The sequence below is a fragment of the Bos grunniens genome, chromosome 4 (genome assembly GCF_055505025.1).
Source record: "Bos grunniens cultivar Pamir isolate PY7600 chromosome 4, Bosgru_T2T1.0, whole genome shotgun sequence".
Taxonomy (NCBI): Eukaryota; Metazoa; Chordata; class Mammalia; order Artiodactyla; family Bovidae; genus Bos; species Bos grunniens.
The window spans coordinates 51530614-51549942 of NC_141168.1; the positions used below are offsets into that span (position 1 = coordinate 51530614).

At 41.8% G+C, this 19329-nt stretch overlaps 1 long non-coding RNA gene across 1 annotated transcript in view; it reads right to left on the reverse strand.

Annotated features, from left to right (window-relative positions):
- LOC147374134 (uncharacterized) overlaps positions 1-19329 on the reverse strand; it is a 109296-nt gene that overhangs the window by 43710 nt on the left and 46257 nt on the right. Inside the window, exon 2 of the long non-coding RNA XR_015162474.1 lies at positions 1-19329. This exon is cut by the window's left edge and continues 43710 nt beyond it; it is cut by the window's right edge and continues 44111 nt beyond it. This is a non-coding gene — a long non-coding RNA (uncharacterized LOC147374134).

The following is a 19329-nucleotide window of genomic DNA, read 5'->3' on the forward strand; positions in this document are numbered from 1 at the left end:
AATTTCATCTATGATATTCCACTTTTTAAGTCGGGTGTCTCTCTACAATTCAATTTCTTTCTTCCTCATCTCATCTCCTGCTAGCAGTTCTTTATTCCTGGTGTTAGAAGTCCCCCTTTTCTCCATTAGATAGATGGGGTTCTGGTCTTCACCTGAGCTAACTCAGCAGGATGGATGTATTGTGCCAATGTCAGAGGCCCCTAGCTATCCACTCTATCCCCCTCAAAGTCCCTTTCTCCCTCCCCTCAACCTGTAGCCCTTATCATGGACTACTCAGCTCATCTACATCAGCTCCGCCAGGGATGCTGTGTTCCTCGCCAGTTCTCTATTTGACTTTTCTTTTCTTCTTCTTCATATTTCTTTTCAGAAAGCCATTGTTTTTCCATGATTCTAAGGCTATTTGTATTCTTGTGCTGTGTACAAAGGTTCCTGTTAATCCCAATGGCTCTGCTTTTCTCTTACCATCATAATTGCCTTTTCCTCTGGCCCACATGGTCAGAGCCTCATTTATATGTCCTGAGACGGGGATCAACTGCCTTGGGTGGGTTAGAGTTCCGTGGGAGACTAGCCTCAAGGTTAAAGTGCCACTTTAATCACTTATTTAAAACACCACCAACAAATAGTTACTAGGACCTACTATGTAGCAAGTACTATGGTAGGTTTATAATGTTGAACAAGATAGGATCAGCTCTGGCCTTATAAAGTTTAAAATCAGGTGGATAAAATATGAATTAAACATACAGTTGAAATGAATTCATCGTGAACCCATGAATTCCAAGTAACATAATGCTAGGAAAAAATACAGGATGCTATATGTTCACATAACTAGGATATCTGACCTAATAAGGGAGTTAGGAAAAGTTTCCTTGAGGAAACAACATTTAAATAAAGAGCTAAAGAATAAGTTGGAGTCAGCCAGGGAAAAGTAGAACTTTGTCCATAGAAGGAACCTGAGAAGCAAAGGCCTTAGGCAGGGCAGACAGTGGTGTGTTTCAAAAAACCAAGAAAAGGACTGAGAGGCAGGAACACAGGCAAGGAGAAGGTATAAGAATGAGGTGGGAGCCTGTGGAAGAAGCAGATCATGTAGGCTGGTACCCAAAGGGCAAGAGGAGGCTTAAATGGAAGCATGATTGGTTCAGATTTGACCAGACTGATATTATGCCAAATGGATTGGAAGGGCATGAGTGTGGATGGGGGACTTCTACTCCAGTCCTCGTCCATATCCAGATCCACTGTGGATCCAGGGCTTCCTGTGGTCCTGCTGCTCTCACACACGGGGGCTGGGGGAGTTAGGGTGGGGCTTGGCACACTAACTCTCTTGAGATGCCTTGACGAGGTTTCTCATCTAATAGGAATATGGCTATTAGAAGATTCTCTCAGTTTTTCTTTGGGCATTTCTCTCATTTGACAATGTCCGATCAGTGATTGTTTTAAGCTTGCTTCGGCTTTCCTGGTCTTGACCCTCTGATCCATCCTGTGGAACATAAAGCTCTAAAGTAGCAAAGAACTGGGTACTCGCCCTTATTTATTAGCATGTGGGTCATCTGATTGTCCACAAAATAAAGTTACCCTTGAGGTAGGGAAATGTGTGCTATTTTGAATGGACAAACAGACTGGTTCCAAATAGGAAAAGGAGTACATCAAGGCTGTATATGGTCACCCTGCTTATTTAACTTATATGCAGAGTACATCATGAGAAACTCTGGGCTGGAAGAAGCACAAGCTGGAATCAAGATTGCCGGGAGAAATATCAATAACCTCAGATATGCAGATGACACCACCCTTATGGCAGAAAGTGAAGAGGAACTAAAAAGCCTCTTGATGAAAGTGAAAGAGGAGAGTGAAAATATTGGCTTAAACCTCAACATTCAGAAAACTAAGATCATGGCATCTGGTCCCATCACTTCGTGGGAAATAGATGGGGAAACAGTGGAAACAGTGTCAGACTTTACTTTTGGGGGCTCCAAAATCACTGCAGATGGTGATTGCAGCCATGAAATTAAATGATGCTTACTCCTTGGAAGGAAAGTTATGACCAACCTAGATAACATATTCAAAAGCAGAGACATTACTTTGCCAACAAAGGTCCATCTAGTCAAGGCTATGGTTTTTCCAGTGGTCATGTATGGGTGTGAGCATTGGACTGTGAAGAAGGCTGAGCGCTGAAGAATTGATGCTTTTGAACTGTGGTGTTGGAGAAGACTCTTGAGAGTCCCTTGGACTGCAAGGAGATCCAACCAGTCCATTCTGAAGGAGATCAGCCCTGGGATTACTTTGGAAAGAATGATGCTAAAGCTGAAACTCCAGTACTTTGGCCACTTCATGCGAAGAGTTGACTCATTGGAAAAGACTCTGATGCTGGGAGGGATTGGGGGCAGGAGGAGAAGGGGACGACAGAGGATGAGATGGCTGGATGGCATCACCGATTCGATGGACATGAGTTTGGGTGAACTCTGGGAGTTGGTGATGGACAGGGAGGCCTGGCATGCTGCAATTCATGGGGTTGCAAAGAGTTGGACACGACTGAGCGACTGAACTGAACTGATTAATTAACTACATTGTCAACATTATTGACAAGAAAAAGACCAGTGATAGAATGAGACATTAAAGAAAAACACAAACACAAATTTCCATTTGCCTAACTGGAGGGTGGTATTTTTTTGGTTTTAAAATTCCATCAGTCCCTCCAGAAGGTTAGGATGACCTACCCCTCCTATCTTCCTCTGCACAGCCCAATAAACAAATTCACTGTGGGAAGCAAAACTATTGGACGATATTTTAATTTCTATCAACTATTTAGAAAAATGAGTTATTTTACTCATCATGCTATGTATAATTTTCAGCATCAGAGTATTTTCTAATGTTTACCCTGTAATTCAGCACTTAATATCACCAGGTAAAAATACTTTCTGACTATAAGGGCAAATTCCTCCCTCCCTCCCTATCTTTTTATCTCCTTTCCTCCTTTTCTTCCTTCTCTCTTTCTCCCCTTCCATCAGTAAGTATTGTTTATGGACATTCAAAGTATTAACTTCACTTAAAGGTAAAATTTGAATGAAATTAACAATTTCGACAATGATTCCAGCATTGTCCTAAAATGGCCCAATACTGCCTTGTCAAGCCAGATGACATCCTAACCACATAGATTTTGCAACTGCAAGTCCTGTCTAGTGTATTTATTTCAGTTCACCTGGGCCTTCTCTACATGTGTGCCTTCTTTAGAGGTGTATCAGAAAAGATAGAATATTTGGGTGGAAAAGGAGAGTCTATTCTGTAGAAAGAGGGGGAGAGAAGGTGACAATACAGCTCTACACAACAGACTCAAAGAAAAACTAGGCACTGTGTGAACCACCAAGCACTGCAGTGTGTGGAGCTCTGGTATACATAGGCCAGTGAGGAGAGATTCATCAGGGAGAGAAGGTGGGAGGCAGCTGGAAGCTTAGGGGGGTAGGCTCATCGAACGTGTCATCGTGCTTGACTAGGGCATGGCTGCCTCCCTGACCAGCAGTGGAGGTGCTGACTACACCACACACCCACCTTGGGCTCTATTCATTTGCACATCTGTTCACCCACCATGGGCTTAGCAGACATTTATTGAGCACTTCATATGAACATGTCATTGAGATAATCACAGATCTTTTTATTCTTGTAGGAGTGTAAAGTCTAGCAGGACGGAAATAGATTGGATAAAGGGGTCCTAACAGAGTGACATTGGCAGGGTTGCAGAGAGAAAGGAAGATTTCATTCTGATTGAGTCTGAGGTTCAAATATGGGAACTATATGCTTAGCCATTAGGTAAGATTATGAGATATGAAACTGTAACATATGCCTGAGGTATATGTTAACTCTTCATATCAAATAAGCCTAACATGAAATTTTAACCTTAGAAAAATTAGGTAGGACTGTTACATTATGAATAGGTGCCCTGCTATATAAAAAAGATTCTATAAATAACAAGTGTGTCTTAAGTCACTATGACACTGACTAACAGAGAATTCTTAAAGAGATGGGAATACCAGCCCACCTGACCTGCCTCCTGAGAAATCTGTATGCAGGTCAAATTGCAGTCCATGGGATTGCAGAGTCAGACACGACTGAGAAACTGAACTGAAGGCACAGACTTAGATAAAAGACTTGAAATGTTAATATATCTGTGTGAAAATATGGTTCAAGCTACCAACATGTCATTGCACATGACTTTTCATAATATTTCTGTGAAAGTCAAAATTCTCAAAAAGTTCTTCCTTTAGTTCTTTTCCCTGGCTGCATCTTAAAATCATATAGGGAGCTTTTAAAAAAATCTCAGAGCCCAGGACATACCATCAGAATCTTTTGGAAATAAGACCCAATAATCAATAGTTTTTTAAGCTCCCTAGACAATTCTGGTGTGTGACCAAAACTGAGAACCACTACTTTGGGAATTGCTTCTCAAATTTTAATGTGCATAGAATCTTGTTAAATGCAGATTCTGACTCATTAGGTCTACAGTGGGGCCTGAGATTCTGTACTTCCAACAAGTTCCCAGGTGGTAGTAATACTGCCAGCCCAAAGCCCACACTGTGACAATGACATCAGATCTAAATCTTGTGCACCAGAGTATCTGGGGGAGCATCTGATTTGACACTGGGGACTTGATTTCTCCAGATCTCCTCATCCTAGAGTACAAATGGAATTATGTAACAACAACTCGAATTCTACTAGCTCTTGTTTAAACCAGTTCTTATAGGTATATAGCACTCCTGCCCCCCTCCCATGAAAAGAGACCCAGTAAATGTGTCCCTTGATAGTTCTTGGGTAGCGGGGGATAGTCTTAGGAAGGTCTTACATGGCCTCACAAATGTTTTCCCCCTTCTCTTGATTAGGTTTGTTTTCACTGAGACCCTACTCCTTTCCTCCAATCAAAGGACCCACAATTATTCCAATGGGAGCTACAGCCGGTAGACAATTCTAGGTCAAAGACACCACCCTGTCTTCAGAATCGCTTGTCCCAAACTACTCTGGACAGTTCCAGGGGTGAGGGCTGTTTTTCCATTAAAATGATTTCTTTCTCAGGAGGACCCCCGTGGCCTACTGTGACTGTTCTGTCTGAATCCTTGCTCATTTTCAAGTAGGAACCATGGACAAATCCAGTTTTGTTTTTAGAAAGAACAGAACAGGTCCAGTAAAAAAGAGTGCTGAGAGGAGATGAACCGTTTGTGGGAGGAGTTCATACCAAGGAGCACTATAGCCAGTCTCCATAGCAACAGGAGCACTTATTGTGATTGCTGACCAATGGGCTATGCTGGGTTAGGAGGGCCGGATTCCCTGGCAGTGTGTCAGTGTTGGGACTTTTGGATGTTCCACAGACTGGCTGTCTCATGCTAGAGTGGCCTTAGTTCCAGGACAGTGGGTGGGCGGGGTTCCTCATCAGTGAAGAATTCTGTGGTTAGAGAGGCACCTTTCCCTTCCTCTGTGATCATCCAACCTCTCTATAATCCCCTCTCATCATTTCTCCGAGTTTTCTCTCCTTGTTCTCCATTCCCATCTTATATGTGTATCATATATGTGTTTACACCTCTGTTACTATTAAACACAAAATTATCTTGTCCTTTACCAAATGCACATTTCTTTTAGTTATCTTAGGGGTAACTAGCCAGTCAAGTGACCCTAGTAATGATTTTAAATGCCTCCCTGCAACAATTTACAACCATTAAGAAATACTAGCATAGTGTCTCTTAACATTGTAGTATAAAATAGCAAATCCTGGGAAAATTCAATGAGGCCTAGATTTCCAAGCCCTCCTATAGACATTTATGCCAAATGGGGTCTATGACATTATATGGCTCACTCTTTTGCACATATTTCTATTGTTTCATAAGTAAAACTCTCTTGAATAAGTATCATCTGCTTTCCAAGCAGAATGGAAGTGCAAAGATCCCATAAAGTTTTGTCTTATGCAGCAAGTAGCTTGAGTGATACTACGTTTAATTATTTTAGCATAGTTTAAGATGTAGGAAAGCAGAACCATACCTATTGCAAATCACCACCTCCACTACCACTGATGTGTGAAAACCCATGGTTTTCAAACATACAAACTAAATTAATACTGCTGCTGCTAAGTCGACTCAGTCGTGTCCGACTCTGTGCGACCCCATAGAGGGCAGCCCACTAGGCTCCTCTGTCCCTGGGATTCTCCAGGCAAGAATACTGGAGTGGGTTGCCATTTCCTTCTCCAATGCATGAAAGTGAAAAATGCAAGTGAAGTCGCTCAGCCGTGCCCGACTCTTAGCAACCCCATGGACTGCAGCCTACCAGGCTACTCCATCCATGGGATTTTCCAGGCAAGAGTACTGGAGTGGGGTGCCATTGCCTTCTCTGAAATTAATGCTAGAACCCTTCATTTTACAAAATTTCTCTTAAATGTTGTGTTTCTAGGATGCATTCACATCAAGGCAGCTTTTCAGCAGTTAACCTTCTGTACACTATGAAGTATGCATGCCTCTCATTCTGCACAAAACCTTTTTTAATCATGCAGTCTAGATTTAAATGCTTTTCAGGAGAAGAAAAATCCCATGTTTTCACATCTGTAATCAGAGGTTAAAACAAGATCGAAAATCATCTCTGAAGCCAAAAAATTTAGTCCTGAAGAGCAAACAATAACATACGATGTTTGCTAATGTTATAGTATCTCTGGCAGAAAGGTAAAGCTGAGTGGCTCTCAGTTCAGGCTACAGCCAGGGCTTGCTTGAGCATACAGGTCCCACTCTTACTGGCACCTCCTGTAGAATGACAAGGTGGTTGCTAATCCTATGCGGTGGACATCACCACTATCAGCTCACCCTCACTAGGACCTTCCCCACACCTGGTAGACTCACCCAGTCAGGTCTAACTCGTGTTCAACAAGGCACTTCTGGGCTAGAGAGGTCTTAGGAAACCGTGTATTTCAGTCCCTTTGTTTACTATGGATGAAAGGCAAAGAACTTGCCCAGAATCATAACTGGAGGCTGGTGTTGAGACTACAGGCTTGAGTTCTTGGCCTCTAGTCTTAGACTCTCTCTCTCTCTCTTTCTGCCTGTTACCATAACTCTGCATCTCTTTACCTGTAAAACGGAGTACTCCTTGTTAAATGACCATGGAAAACTCTGGGTCCTGAGCTTTGGTGCAAAAAAATGACTCATTAGAAAAGATCCTGATGCTGGGAAATATTGAAGGCAGGAGGAGAAGGGGACAACAGAAGGCAGGAGGAGAAGGGGACAACAGAGGATGAGATGGTTGGATGGCATCACCAACTCGATTGACATAAGTTTGAGCAAGGTCTGGGAGTTGGTGATGGACAAGGAAGTCTGGCGTGCTGCAGTCCACGTGGTCGTAAAGAGTCGGACATGACTGAGGAACTGAACTGAACTGAGCTTTTACAGCCATAGCTTGGGTTCATCAACTGGGAACACAACAAACCCCAGGCTTCCACAGACTCACCTGCTCCTGAACCCAAACCCCTGGGCTCTTAGCTGGGGTCTCAGAGCTCCCTAATTCGCTCCCAGTACAAATCTTAACCTGATACTTCAGCTTTTGCATTAACGCTGCCTTGATTTCCTCCAGGAACAAGCAATAGCTCATGGAGTGTTTTCTGTTGGCTCCACATGGTTCCAAATCACAGCCTGTGGCCAGGAGAGCTGCCAGCTCCCTCAACAAAATTGGGAACTTTGTGGACCCCACGAGAGGCCTTATTTATTACATCTCCCAGAGAAAGCAGACTGGGGCAATAATCGTCAAAGTAATATTTACCCCTTAATAACTGCCTATTTTTATACCAGTGTTAGAGGTTAATAGCAGTGTTATTTACTCCTCTGCCAAAAAGAACTGAAGGATGTGAAATGTGGCAGTCAATAAAGCTGAACAGTCAGATAAATAACATTCATATTATTTCCTGACAAATCCTTCTGCAACCCAGGGATATAAATAACCCTAAGAAAGCAGTTCCTGCATTACAAGTTTACTGATGTGTAAAATGTAATTTTAAAAAGAGCTGCAAACCCTAGAAGCATTGGATTCTGTAACTATATACTCCGATAGCACTCAGGATATATGCACACACACGTGTGTGTGTGAGTCCTCTGGGAACACACATGCATTCTCCAACATACTTACCACCACGTATCCGTGTGGATGGGGTGTCAGTGTGTGTGGTTATTGCCTCTCATTTCCTCTCTGCTTCTGTGATATGCACTCTTCTGCTTTTTTCCTACCTCACTGGTGGCTTTTTCTTAAACTCCTGCTCTTAATGCTCTTCATTTGGAGCACACAGGAGCTCTGTCCTATTCCCAGGTTTTCTGCTCTGGCATCTTCCTAGGTGATCCTATCCATTCTCATGGTTGACACACAAATGTGTATCTCTAGCTCTCAGTCTCCTGGGGCTCTAACTCCAATATTAACAGGCTCCTTGACATTTCCAACTGAAAGTATAGTAGGCATCTTGGCCATGGTAGGGTCATAGTGTAGCTCTAATTTCCACCCCCAAACTTCTCCCCATGCCCCTACTTTCTACTGTCTTCCCCACAGCAAATGCTACCACTTCCCATGCAGTTATTCAATTTAAAAACCAAGCACCTTTTTAATCTGATATTCACCTGTGTGTAATTCACAAACAAGTTCTATAAATTTTTCCTTCAAAATAAATACATCAGGATTTACATCCATCCATCTGTCTTCTCTCTGTCTTCACCACTGCCCCCCAGTCTACATGTAGCATTTTTCTGACTGCTTTCCCAGATTCTACTCCAGCCCTCTCTCATTCATTCCACTCTCAGCATAGTAAGCTTTTAAAATATGAATTCAAATATCTTTCTTTGGCCTGCAGGCCCTGTGTGACCTGACCCTGCTCCTCCCTCCCCTCCTTTCCTGCCCATCTCCCCTTCTTCTTTGTCCTCCGGCCACGGTGTGCATTTCTTCGATCCTCCAACAGATCAGGCAACTTCCTTCTGCCTGGGGTACACTGGAGCTGGTGTTCCTATACTGGCTCCCTCTTGTCAGTTCATGAGCAGGTCCTCTCTGGTGGCAAGCCATCTAGTCCGAATAGATGCACCAACACCCATGTCACAGCATTCATATCATCATTACTGTTTTTCTCATAACATCTACTATTTCTTGAAATTATGTTGTTCCTAGATTTGCTTACATGTTCATTAGTTATCTCCACCAGAATAAAACCCTCATAAAAGCAGTGTCACCACCACTGTATGTCCAGTGACTGGGAAAGAGCCAAGCGCATAGTAGGTGTCTGTACTAATGTCCTAGGATGGCCGTATAAAATGTACAACAGATCTAAATAAAAGAAATTAATTTTCTCAAGTTTCTGGAGGCTCTAGATCAGGGTGTTGACAAGGTTGGTTTCTTCTGCGGTTTCTCTCCTTGACTTATAGATGACCACCATCTCCTTATGTCTTCACATGGTCTTCCCTTTGTATATGTTTGTGTCCAAATGTCCTCCTTCTTATAAGGACACCAATCATATTGGATTAGGGGCCACCCAAATGACTTTATTTTAACTTAATTGCCTCTTTCAAGGCTCTATCTCGAAATAGAGTAATATTCTGAGGTACGGGGGGTTAGGACTTCAATGTATAAATTTTGGGTAGGGACACAATTCAGTCCATAACAGCATCTAATAAAAAATAACAGTGATCTTCATGAAAGCTAATATTATTGAGACAGTATGTATTAGATGTTGTTTTTAAGTACTTTCCCTGTATTATTTTAATCTTCACTATTAAGATTTAAGAATGTCACCAATCAGTTCCATTTTCCAGATGAGGAAACTGAGACACAAAGAAATTAGATGACCCGCTGGAGGTCACAGGTTAAAAGTTGTAGAAACTGATTCTGGGACCTGTGTCCTTTTCAACTGCCCTACACTGCTCCCCTGTGTTTATAAAGCTCTATTGAATGAACAAGTGAAGAGGAAGCAGGCATGGCAATCAGTGAGCTGTAAGTGCACAGATACCAAAGGCAGCACTTTAGCCAGGAATACTTATTTATATCTTAGGCTCCTAAAAGTGATTTGAAGTAAAATATCTTAATGAATCTATACAATATCATTAGTAAAATAGAAATTAAGATCAGAAAATCAGGAGGAAGAAAAGGAAGAAAGAAACTTAAAATCATGAAGACAAAGAGAGTTACTGAGATTAAATGTCAGTTGTCTTTGAGCTTCCTTAGTTCATTCCAAGAAAGCCTACCAATCCCCTAGAAAGATAAAAATTATCCTGTAGCTAAGTTCTAAATACATGTTTCATGTAAACTCTTACATGATAGCCATATTTAAGTGACAGAAAATGGTCTTTCATCAAACTCAGGAAAAAGAACAGCTGGATTTTACTTTATAAGGTGCTCCATTTGCAATATCCTGAAAGGATCCACATACTTTTTCTGCACATCAATGACAATTCTGTGGCCTTGTTCATTCTCAGTTTACTAATCCATTATGAGTTAGGCCCAGCAATTCCACAGAGCCCTCACTGACTTTCCTACCAATTAGGTGGAAGAGCTTGGCTGCATCTCCAGCAGAAAGTCTCAGAGGGCATTTATCTTGGTGCTGAAATGTTAACCACAGGGAAAGTCCCCATTTCAAAGAGAAGGGCTGGGTGTTTGCAAAGGGATGAACGCTTTTCTTTTTTAAATTAAAGTGGAAGTAGAGTATTGGGTAGGCCAGGGAGATTTGCTTCTCCTTTAAAATCAGTTCCCCCAAGAAATAAGTCAGATACAACTTTCAGCAGCAAATCAGAATTTGACAATGGACGTTGCCTATAAAACCTCCTCCATAGGGCCTGGCATGTAGTAAGTGGCACTCAGTAAGTATTCGTTATTGTATTAGTGGCTTAAGAGAAGAGTTAGGAACTCTAATGTGTTCTCCCTAGTATTTTTAGTAATATAGACACACACACGGTGATGGGGGGAGAAGAGAGAGGAGTGAAGCCAGGGTGATTATGGAGATCTAATGGCTGCTCCTCTCTCTTTTAGGACTTGGGAGTCCCTAAAAATCAGGGCAGACAGAAAGATGAAGCAGGGTAGGGAAAGAGGGGGAGGAAAATACAAAGACTGGTATGAGCAGGCTGACTTGGAGATTGACCCAGAAAGGCTTAGAACTCTATTAGTTGTGAAAATCAGTCTTTAAAAAACAAACACCACTGAAGAATGATGTTTGTGGTATGGCGGTATCCCATTTTAGAAATCTCAGGCAACTATGTTGGCATTGTGTAGCACATCATCATTGTCTCTTCTGCCTACTTCTGAGAATAAAAAGACTTGGCTGAAAAAGCTCCTCACATCTCCATCAGTTTGTAATCAGTGAATACAGTAAGTGCAGGGGGTTGATGACTGTTTGCAGAGTATGTAATTTTATATATCTTGTGGGAGAGGTTGAGAGGATTCTGTTTAAAAAGGCTGCCCTAATAAATGATTTACCAGGGCAGCCAGAGATCAAAGAAATTGCTCAGAAATTGCATCTCAGGGCACCTAAAATTGTAAGTTTATGGAAGTCCTCAGAACCCCAAACCTTTTATGACTTTTATATTAGCTAACCACTAAATTTTCAAAGCAGTGTGACTGGCATGGGTTTTAATGAGAGCTGCATGCTCAACCCCTCCCTCCTTTAATAAATATAAGGGTGATGCTGCCGAGAGATATATTGAAAACATGGCAAGTGTCATGGAAGATCTACCAGGAAGCAAGACTCAGGTTGGATAGCAGAAATGTTAAATTCTGACAAGAAAAAAAATCGACTCCAAGAAAATCCCACAAACCTTGTAAGAAGGTAACAGGAATTCTGCCTTGGATGCATCTCTTCGCTGGAGTCTGCATGTAGGAGTGCCATGAAGGAGGCTAAGTCACTCTGGAGATTGGAAACTGAATTTAGTGATGTCAGTCAGGCGGGCACTGGTTGCTCCTGCTCACTGTTTGGCAATTAGAAAAGTTCCCCCAGCACCCTCAGGACTTCAGAGAGTTTCCCCAGAGTTAACTGGTGTCCCTTGTCCCAGACAAGCCATAGTCCAGTCTGAAAATGAAGAACCAAAAATAGGTTGCCTACTGGTTCTCAAAGTGGGTTCCAGGGACCCTTTGGAAGGAGGTCCCTGAGACCCTTCCAGATGGTATGTAAGGTCAAAACTATTTTCATAATAATACTGAGATACTGTTTTTTACCTTTTCATTCTCACATGAGTGACCACCAACAGGACTGAAGGAAGAACTACTCAGCTGAATATTGTTCAGATTTTTAGAATCATGAGCAAGTAAAATGATTGTTTTAAATCATTATGTTTTGAGGTGGCTTGGTTTGCAGCCAGAGATAATTGGAATAGGCATGTCAGAGATGCATACTGATGCTGGTAGTATCGGTCACATTGACTGCGGATCACTAACTTTTTTCAACCACATAGAGACTGAGTCTGGGTGTCACTAGGGAAGATTGGTAAAGGGGTTATTCATAGGGATAGCGATCAGAATGACTGATTTCTTGACATGTTCAGAAATAAAAAAGTGAATCGCTAAGCTCAGTCATGGTTTCCCCTTCATGGACAGAGATAAAGGTGGCTACTGACACATGAAGGAGGTTTCTTCTGATGAATAAGTTTGAGGAAATTCATAGCAATGATGATAACAAGGATGGTATGAGAAGGATGGTGATGATGATAAGGATGATAAAGGTAATAGTGGTGATGGTAACGATGATTGTATAGTGAAGATGGAACTTGGTCCTGGGACTCCAGTCCTGAAATAAGAGAAGTGACTCCTGAGGACAACACATTGTGATGGGAAGGGTGCAGACTTTGGTATCAGACAACCTGGTCCATGTCCTGGCTTCACAATCTTGGAGAAGTCATGCCTTCTAGATGAAGTTCAGTTTCCTAACTGCAAAAATGTAAAGAACTGTATTCACAGCTCTTCCCCCTGACAAAGTTTTCATGAGGGTCAAGTGAGAGTACATGAAAGTGCTCTATAAACTGTAAGCTACTATGCAAAAAGGAAGAATATGAAGATAAGAAATAAGAGATTGTTGCTGAAAGGAATCTTCCCTATACTTAAGCAGTTCTAAGAAAACATAAAGCAGATGATTAAAGGCCCTTCTGCAGGAAATTTTTAAGTTTGCTTGTGGAAGTTACTGAGCTTGCTGCCCCACAGGACAGCCAGCCAGGGAAAGATGATGTAGCTTTGAAAATAAATACGGGTTCCACATGTCCCGAGTTCTAGAGAATGTAGCATTTTCTATTCTATTTCCCAACATTACATATAAACCAGTCAGTACTTCCTAGATGTTCAACACTGTGCTAGAAATTGGGAATAAGAGCTGAGGAAGAAAACTAGCTTCTCCTTTTCTGGCCTGCTTGTGGTAGGTAGAATGGCGGCCCCTTAAAATGTTCTAATCCCTGCTGCTGCTGCTAAGTCGCTTCAGTCGTGTCCGACTCTGTGCGACCCCATAGACGGCAGCCCACCAGGCTCCGCCGTCCCTGGGATTCTCCAGGCAAGAACACTGGAGTGGGTTGCCATTTCCTTCTCCAACGCATGAAGGTGAAAAGTGAAAGTGAAGTTGCTCAGTCATGTCTAACTCTTAGCGATCCCATGGACTGCAGCCCACCAGGCTCCTCCGTCCATGGGATTTTCCAGGCAAGAGTACTGGAGTGGGGTGCCATTGCCTTCTCCGTCCTAATCCCTAGAACCTGGGAATATGTTAGGCTGTGTGGCAAAGGGAATTATGGTTGCTAATTAGCTGGCCTTAGGGTGGGGAGATTATCCTGGGTTATCCAGGCAGGCCTCAGTGGAATTATAAGCATCTTTAAAAGTGGAAGCTGCTGCTGCTAAGTCACTTCAGTCGTGTCTGACTTTGTGCGACCCCATAGACAGCAGCCCACCAGGCTCCCCCGTCCCTGGGATTCTCCAGGCAAGAACACTGGAGTGGGTTGCCATTTCCTTCTCCAATGCATGAAAGTGAAAAGTGAAAGTGAGGTCGCTCAGTCGTGTCCGACCCTCAGCGACCCCGTGGACTGCAGCCTTCCAGGCTCCTCCGTCCATGGAATTCTCCAGGCAAGAGTACTGGAGTGGGGTGCCATTGCCTTCTCCGAAAAGTGGAAGAGGGAGGCCTGAAAGGGAGAAGCAGAGAGTTGTCCATGTGAGAAGGACTCAGCCTACTGTTGCTGACTTTGAGAAGATAGAGGAAAGAGCCATAAGGCAGGGAATGTGAGCAGTCTCCAGAAGCTGGAAAAAGCAAGGGAACAGATTCTACCCCAGAGCCTCTAGAAGAAACAAGATTCTACAAACACCTCGGTTTTAGCTCAGTGAGACCCATCTCTTACTCCTGATCTCCAGAACCCTAAGATAATAAATTTGTATTGTTAAAGCCCCGACTTTTGTGATAATTTGTTATGGTAGCAATGGAAAACTAAGATAATGCCCCACAGTCTCTGAAGCAAGCCACCTTTATGGGAAGAATTTTAGTTCCATCTGTCACGGTAAGTTCAAAGACCTAAACCAGTGGGCAACAAGCAAGGTCTGCTGATTTCCCCATTTTTGAAGCTACAGTTATATGTATACACAGGAAGTAGTGTCAGTACCAGTGGCCAAGCTGTATACAACTTACCATCTCACACTGATGTATTGACTTATCTGCTTTATGTCTGTCTTTCCCTCATGTAAGATATAAGCTTTGTTAGGTTCACTACTGTAACTTCAAAGCTCAAAATAATTTCTACTTCACAGTAAATGTTCAATCTAATTTTTTGTTAACAAATTCACTTATTCAACAAAATTTTAAGACTATATGCATCAATACTAGAAAATAAGTTCAATGAAGGCAGAGATTTGTATCTGTTTTGTTATCTGGTTTTTTATTTGTGTGCATAGAATAGTACCTAGCACTCAATAAACATTTATGGGATGGAATGAATGAATGATTTAAAGAATGAAACAAAAAAGCCCCTGTACTTCAAGAGGTTGTAGTCTAGTGGACTTTGGTTTCAGATTCATCAATATAGCTACCTACACCAAAACTGGACTTGCCTTCTTCCTCAAATTTTCCAATAATTTTCAATGATTTGCCAAGTCGCTGTATTGTGGGGGAGGAGAGTAGGCCTGGAGAAGAGTTAGGGAGATAAAAGGGGATTCCATGTCGATGGTATTTTTGTCAGATAATATGAGGACTCGTCTAGACATTTCTTTTCTGACACAGTTTATTTCTATTTTTGTTATTTTTACAAATGTACATTATTTGCAATTTGACTACAGTATATGCTCATTGTAACAGGGTCAAGAAGCAATAGAGCTCTCTGACTCCTAAGGTCTGCTCCAAACCCCCTCAAAGGTAACGGCTATTAAGAGTTTGGCCTATATTCATCCCTTTCTTCAAATATCTTATTGGATGCCTCATTTTCAGAACTGCTTAAAATAAGTATAGGACTAGACCTCAATCTTATCCAAAATTGCTGAGGAAAATAGTTTAAAAACATATACTAAAAATAATGTAAAAGAGAACCATGTAACAGAAATCCCTAGATGGGAAAAATCATTTTTAAATTGCTGTGATTTGTACAATAGCTGATTTTCCCATGCTCTATATTTTTGTCCCTTTAAAAATTTTCATATCTTGAAATTACCAGGAGCCCCAAGGCTATTTGCCTGAGAATGAACAAATAAGCTTCTATTACTGTTAAAAAAAAAAAAAAAAACCCAGACTTTTCCCAACACTAAACAGGAATGATGTTTTTGTGAAAAGTTGAATAAAATACTTTGAAAAACTTTGTGTTTGTAGAAATATGAGGAGGTGAGGTTATGAGTCATTGTCTATAATCCTAATGATTTCTCACCCAGGATTGACATTGGACCCCTCGAGAAGATATGTCAGCAAACTAGGACCAAAGCAGAGTCAATAACCTTATGGCTGTCCTTGAACCTCTCTCTCATTTTTAGTCCCTCTTAACTTTGTGTTGGTGCAATATTTAAAGGCCAACTTTATACTATAATAACAGTTAATATTTGTATATCACTTACAAATATTTACAAAAGTTTACAAAGCAATTCCCCACCTATTATCTTGTTTGACCTTTGAACTTCCCCAGAGATGTGTGTTACCACTCTTGTGATGACTATTAGCTCCCATGACTCAGATGAGAAAACTGAGGTTCAGGGAGCTTGAATGACTTGCCAAAGATCATATGTTCCATAGCAGCAAGACTTCTGCCTTTAAATCTCTTGCCTTTTCCTAGAAGCAATGTTGGCCCCCAGATAAGAAACTTTGGGTCATAATCTCCTGTTATCATCAAAATCCTCAATAACTTGTAGGAAAACAATTAGACAAGGTATTTTATGTCACTGCATTTTTATTTTTATGCAGCCAATACTAAGTGCCCAAGGTGTCTCTGAGGTGTCTGCTGAAATGAGGAATGAATTTGCTTGTGGGGGAGTAGTGAGGATGTGCATGTGGCCATCTCTGACTCCAAGCCCTGACAGGGGCCCTGGCCAGTGTGTTTGATGTGAATCCAGGGCCATGAACTCCCCTTTTGCTCAAGAGGGTACTGGGGTTCCCCACAGCATATTTGCCAACACTACTCACCCCAGCCTCCAGCCTCTGTCTTTCCCTGGCCTGCTGTCTCATTGCTCATACCAGCTGCAGTGGGCCAGAGAGGCAGACGAGTGAAACTGACACTCCAGGGACCTTCCAGGACTCTACTGAGTTTAACAGCGGGTCTGGAAAGATGAAAGGCCTATGGGTAGGACTACTAGACCCTCCTGGTAGACATGTTGGGCTTTGGGCCTCAGGTAGTCTAGCTCATGAGCTACATCTGGGTACATAAGTAAGTAAGAAAGTAGGGCGCTCAGTCGTGCCCAACTCTTTGCGACCCTGTGGACTGTAGCCCACCAGGCTCCTCTGTCCATGGGATTCTCCAGGCAAGAATACTGGAGTGGGTTGCCATTTCCTTCTCCAGGGGATCTTCCAACGCACCATGGGAAAGTCCTGCACCAAATAAATATAAGATAGGTCAGGGGAAGCTGAATTTGAATCCTGCCTCTGCTACCAAATAGCTAGAAGCTTCCTAACCTCAGAGATTCCCTTTAATCATGGAGGTGAGATGCAGGAGCATTACCTGCCATATATGGTATATAAGGTTGTTATAACAACTCAATGAAAAAAAGTTTGTGAAAGCACTTAATAGTGCTAAAGCACTAAAGCAACATCTGTTTGGGTTTTGTTTTTGTGGTTGGTTTGTCGTCCAGATAGAAATCTCTGCCCATAAAATCTTCCACACTAAAGGGACACGGATACAAACACATGGCTCCCCTCCACTGTTTCATCATCTGTGTGCTCTTTCAGACAGCTCATCATTTCCTTCTCCCTTTTCCCTACACCTATTGGAATACTTTCCCTGACGATTTATCTTAGTAAAATTAGTTCCTCCTAATTTCAGCAACACAACTCAGATTGCAACTCTGAATGTTAATAAAGTTGAGGTTCTATGTCCAAGATTGTATTTTTTCCCCCCTATATGTAATTTCCTCTATAATTTCACAGAGTTTTTATTTGGGCACATAGCTGCTGAATTAAAGATCACATTTCCCAACCTTCCTTAGTCATGTGACTAAGTTCTGGGCAATGGGAGTGAGCAGAATTGATGTGTGTAAACTCTGGGACTTACCCTTAAAGGGAAGGAGCATAACCTCTTTCCTCTTCCCCTTCCTGCTGCTTGGAATGCTGATGTAGCTTGGGACAACCATCTCAGACCACAAGATGGAGGGCATGTGTTAAGGATGGCAAACAGGACATTAGATGCAGCTTGGGACCCTGACCCTGTTGAGCTATCCTACCTTTGTCATAAGACGGAAAAAATTAATTTCTTTCTGGTTTAAGCTATTATGTTTGTAGGTCTTTTGTGAGGGCAGCTTGACATACCTCATAACATGTTTTAAAGAGGAATACTTTGAGGTCTACAGCTTCAGATTTTTTGAGTTTGGCAAATTCCATGTCTGTCCCAGATCCTGGTCTAAACTAGAAAAAACTCATAGATGCTTTTCTATGACTTCCTCCTTCTGTGTTAGTGTTCACCATTATTAAAATCGTTGTTGTTGTTCACATTAACATTGATTTAAAGAAACCAGGTGAAATGATACATTTATATATACAGCTAAGTCCCTTCTCTATTCATCTGAAACTACTACAACATTGTTAATCAGCTATACCCCAATACAAAATAAAAAGTTTAAAGTTCGGGGAAAAAACAGGTGAACTGAGCCTGAACAACAACAACAAATAGGTAAGTTGGGATTCATCAAAATTAAAAGCTATTGTGCATCAAAGGACATCAGCAAGAAAGTGAAAAGACAATCTACAGAAAGGGAGAAATTATCATTTTTCTGATAAAAGTCTAGTATCCAACTATATAAAGAATTTTTACAACACAGCAACAACAAAATAATTAAAAAGAGCAAGGAACTTAAATAAGCATTCGTACATTTGCTTCCAGCACATGAAAAGATGATCAACAGCATTAGCCATATGGAAATGCAAACCAAAACCACAGTGAGATGCCATTTCATGTCCACTAGAATAGCTATTAACATTTTTAAAAAAAGGAAAATTAGCAAGTGTTGGTTAGGATGTGGAGAAACTGGAATCCTTGCACATTGGTGATGGGAATGAAAATGATTCAGTTGCTGTGGAAAAGTTTGTTTTTCTTTACAAGTTAAGCACAGAATTACTATATGACCCACCAATCCCACTCCTAGGAATACTGCCCAAAGAACTAAAACAGGTACTCAAACCAACACACATATATACCTGTTTATAGCAGGGCTATTCATGATAACCAAGAGAGGGAAACAATTCAAATGTCCACTAAATGAATGAATGGATAAACATATGATGTGTGTGTGTGTGTGTATGTGTGTGTTTTCAGTTGCTCAGTCATGTCCCACTCTTTGTGACCTCGTGGACTGTAATCCGCCAGACTCCTCTATCCATGGGAGTTTTCTGGCAAGAATACTGGAGTGGCTTGCCATGTCCTCCTCCAAGGGATATTCCCAACCCAGGCACTGACCTCATGTCATGTCTCCTGCAACTCCTGCATTAGCAAGCAGATTCTTTACCACTGCACCACCTGGGTAGCCCACAAGAAAGAATTAGTCAGCCAGAGAAAGGAATGAAGTACTGATTCATGCTATCACATGGGTGCATCTCAAAAAACACTGGGCTAAATGAAAGAAATCAGACACAAAAGGGCCACATGTTATATGATTCTATTTATAGGAAATATCTAGAATGGGTACATTCATAGAGACAAAGAGTAGATCTGTGGTTACCAAAGCCTGGTGCAA